The sequence below is a fragment of the Acanthochromis polyacanthus genome, chromosome 9 (assembly GCF_021347895.1).
Source record: "Acanthochromis polyacanthus isolate Apoly-LR-REF ecotype Palm Island chromosome 9, KAUST_Apoly_ChrSc, whole genome shotgun sequence".
Lineage (NCBI taxonomy): Eukaryota > Metazoa > Chordata > Actinopteri > Pomacentridae > Acanthochromis > Acanthochromis polyacanthus.
In genome coordinates, this window is record NC_067121.1 from 10,703,810 (window position 1) to 10,708,050 (window position 4,241).

The following is a 4,241-nucleotide window of genomic DNA, read 5'->3' on the forward strand; positions in this document are numbered from 1 at the left end:
GGAGATACTTGCAGAGGGGGCAGACCTGGAGAGTCACACATCTGCTGTGCTCCCCTTAAAACAAGTCCCCTGTCAGGATTCTGAAGGTGAGCTCAGATGCAGAGAATGAACAGGCACGCAGAGGTTAAGGCTTAAAGGCTTTATTGTACGGAGGTACGTCTCACTGCTTCAGCTCGCAGGCGGAAGACGAACAAGAAATACTAACAAAGAAGGAAGGATAGCGTTTTACTGCTACTAGAGGATGAGAGGACTAAATACAATGACAGAACTCACGATGGGTAACACCCAGGCAAGAACTGGAACTAAATACTAATCTACAAGAAAACAAGGCAGGGAAAGAACAACTGAAAGTGAAGCCACAAGGCTTGATACGACTAACTCTCGAAGGAGTGATAAAACGAAAACTAAATTGACGCGCTATAAGAATCAAAGCTACAACAAAACTCAAAACCTTGGGATGCTCGGACTGGGCTTCGGCTGGTGTGGGGATCCAGGGAGGGTTGCAGCGACAGGGTCGGTGGAGATGAACGCTGGATGGACAACGGAAAAGGTAGGTGGCTTTCCAGGTGGTAGCCGACTTGATCCAGGAGGTGAACGGAGGAAACCCAGGCGGCGAACAGTAGGAGCAGGCGGAACGGGGACTGCAGCAGAAGAAAAAACAGAATTACTAGGAGCACTCAGGAAACTCAGGACAATCACTGTAAGTACAAGAAACGGTTACAGGAGGTTTCACGATCCAGCACTGAGAGGTGAGTGGCGTCTTTTCTTATGGCAGAAGGAGTGAGGCTGATTGGCTGTGTTTCTATGTGCTCCCAATCCGGCAGTTGATTGGAACAAGAAACACCTGTCGCTGCAGTCACCAGGTGAGGACACCTAAGAGGGAAATAGGGAGGGGAGGAGGTACTAGCCAGAGCTGTCAGCTGCCAGCCTAACATCCCCGCCATCATCACATCCCTCCAAACAGTCCCTACACACCTGGAAGGGAGTAACACCTATGCGAGGATGCTGTTTGTGGATTTCAACTCCGCCCTCACACACTCACACACTAGAAGCACAAGCTGATGCGGAGTGCGGTGCCAGTGTTGCCAACTTAGCGACTTTCTCGCTAAATCTCGCGACTTTCCAAAGCGTCCCAGCGACTTTTTTTGTCAAAAGCGACTAGCCACAAATCTAACGACTTTTTCTGCCGTTTTGGAGACTGACAGGAAAACTCGGATCATTCTGCAGCTACTGTCCTCAACAAGCAGCAGGTGCTGCTGTGAGCTTCTCCCTATACCAAAGCACAGGCTGTCAGTCCAGTAACCCCACAGCAGTCCCAGTGTCTGATTAGAGGACACATCCCTCCGCAGCTAGACGGCAGGTGAATCTCGCATATTTTTGCATATTTCACAACTATTCACATACTTTGCAACTTTACGCAATTTCCTCGCATAAAATGGCATAAAAACCCCACATATTTATTCGCATAATCAAGGATTTTAGGCCGCATAATCAGGAATTTTTGTCCGCTTTTTTCTTGAGGGTCTATTTAACAAATGTTCATAGAAGTAGAAAATATCAGTGTAAGATGGTACTTTTTATATACTTTTCTATGATGTCTGATGCTGATGGTGCTGCTGGTGAAATGGCAGTGGGGTCTGGAAGTGCAAGGGCAGCTGCAGGGGCTGATGCTGAGGCAGGTGTGGCAGCTGTAGTCGCTAACACTGGGGCAGGCATGGCCGATTCAGGGGCTGATGCTGGGGTGGCTGCAGGGGCTGGCGCTGAGGCAGGTGTGACAGATGCACAGGCTGATCCTATGGCAGGTCTGGCAGATGCAAGGGCTGGTCCTTGTGCAGGTGTGGCAGCTGCAGGGGCTGATACTGGGGCAGGTGTGGCAGATGCAGGGGCTGATGCTGGGGCAAGTGTGGCAGATGTAGGGGCTGATATTGGGGCAGCAGTTGTAGGAACAAAGAGTAGCTTGCAAGGGATCCTTGGCTTGTGGTCTTTGAATAGAGTCAAGTGGTCCAGATTTAATTGATCCACATTGATGTCTTGTCATTCCTGGTCAGTAGAACCTTGTGAAAATGGCATCCTTGGTTTTCTGCTGGCTACAATGTGCCCCTGTGGTGCTTGCATGAAAGTCAGCAAATATATTGCTAGCTTCCTCCAGGCCACTGACAACTTTAACCCTCATGGGCTTAGATGTTTGCTTGCGACGGATGTAGTATAGATTTCCATCTGGTAAAAAATACATTGGTTTATTAATTCTCAAAGTCCTGAGGACCAATGAAGCTGATGCATCTGACACTGGTGAGGGATCATAATCTATTTTGTGGGATGAGCTTTGTGCAATGTCACTGTTGTTAGAACTGTCATGTCAATATATATTGAATGAAAGTCGATATATATTGAATGAAAGTCGATGTATATTGAATGAAAGTACGAATACATGGAATGAAAGTCGGAATATATGGAATGAAAATCTGAACATTATATATATTTGTACTTTCATCCCATATATTCCAACTTTCATTCAATATATTTGTACTTTCATTCAACTTCTCGTACCCTAAGTAAGAAACATACCCCTAGACCAATGAGCCACATATACAGCTGTTCATACCTGTAATTCTGAACTGCTCAGACCTAAAATTGGACCATTCAAACTGGTGATGTGGAATCTTGGAATTCTGCATTTCATCTGATCCAACAGCACCCCTAGTGGATCATTTTATATGGCCACCGGGCTGTGTCCTAGATATGGTAATAAATCCTAAAATGTTCTTGGCTTGGGCTGCACAGTGGTTTTGTGGTTAACACTTTCGCATTGCAGTAACAAGATCACCGGTTCAAATCCTAGGGTGGGTCTGAGATCTTTCTGCATGGAGTTTGCATGTTCTCCCTGTGCATGCGTGGGTTTTCTCCGGGCACTCCGGCTTCCTCCCACAGTCCAAAAACATGCTGAGATTAATTGGTTATTCTAAATTGTCCGTAGGTATGAATGTGAGTGTGACTGTTTGTCTGTATATGTAGCCCTGTGACAGACTGGCGACCTGTCCAGGGTGTCCCCTGCCTTCGCCCGAGTCAGCTGGGATAGGCTCCAGCACCCCCCGTGACCCTAGTGACGATAAAGCGGTGTATAGAGAATGGATGGATGGATGGATGTTCTCACCTTCACCAAAAACATATGACATATTTTGTTGTATGTATGCTATATAGTTGGTATGGAACAGCTGACTTCTTTTTTCTAGTCCACACCAGTGACACTCAAGACCACAAGCATTTTGTTTTCGAGTTCTCTGTCTGAACCTCCCATTCCAAATAACACAAAATCCCAGGAAACTTCAGTGGGTTTCTTTAGATTTGACTTTTATACACTTGGACTCAATTGTGGACTGATTAGAATGTGGTGGTCAAATGTCAGTACAGTTACAGGTATACAGTTGATTTGTTTTTTGTATCATTTTCAAATAAGTTGTGTTTTTTTGTCTTGATGAGATTACTTTGTACCAGCTACTTGTAATCTGACTAGCTATGACAAGATTGGTGCTACTTTTGTCCCAGCTGTGTTGGAAAACCCAACAACTTAAGCTTTTCATGAGTTATCAATTGTTATTTTTAGATTTCTGTGAGTTTCAGAGGTTAAAGTGAGGGCTCGTCTGGGATTTGAACCCAGGACCTCTCGCACCCGAAGCGAGGATCATACCCCTAGACCAACGAGCCACACATACAGCTGTTCACATCTGTAATTCTGTGCTGCTAAGACCTAAAATTGGATCTCAAAGTGGTGACTTGGTGACTTGGGGCTCCACATTTCACCTTGTCCAACAGCACCCCTGGTGGATAAAATGTTCTTCTTGCTTTCTTCATGCTGCAGTTTAAATATCAATGTCCAAATTTTTGATCTTGGTTGCTGAGATGGTGAAAAAGCTTGACCACGACAAGGTGTGATCGGTGGATGAGATCTGGATGAGATGCTGAAGGCTCAGGACACAGTTGGGATGTCTTGGCTGACATGTCTCTTTAAGTGTCAAGAAGAGGTCAGGGACAATCAATTTGCTCATTTATTGTATTCAAATTGCACTGTGACTGTGGCATCAGTGCTAGAACACAGTATATGGAGTTTATTTTACAGATATACTGTACAAATAAACTGCTTCGCTGTTTCATGCCTCCAACAATCCATGTCCATCCAGATTTGACCTTCAACCTTTTGAGTGTAAGGTATCATGACCTGTTTGACTCTTTTGTGACACCTGGCA

The 4,241-nt window shown here is 45.4% G+C and overlaps 1 non-coding gene across 1 annotated transcript; it reads right to left on the bottom strand.

The window, feature by feature from the left end:
- Positions 1–3,630: 3,630 nt before the first annotated feature.
- trnap-cgg (transfer RNA proline (anticodon CGG)) lies at positions 3,631–3,702 on the bottom strand. The gene has a single exon. It is a non-coding gene; the product is annotated as a tRNA-Pro (tRNA).
- Between the last annotated feature and the right edge of the window lie 539 nt (positions 3,703–4,241).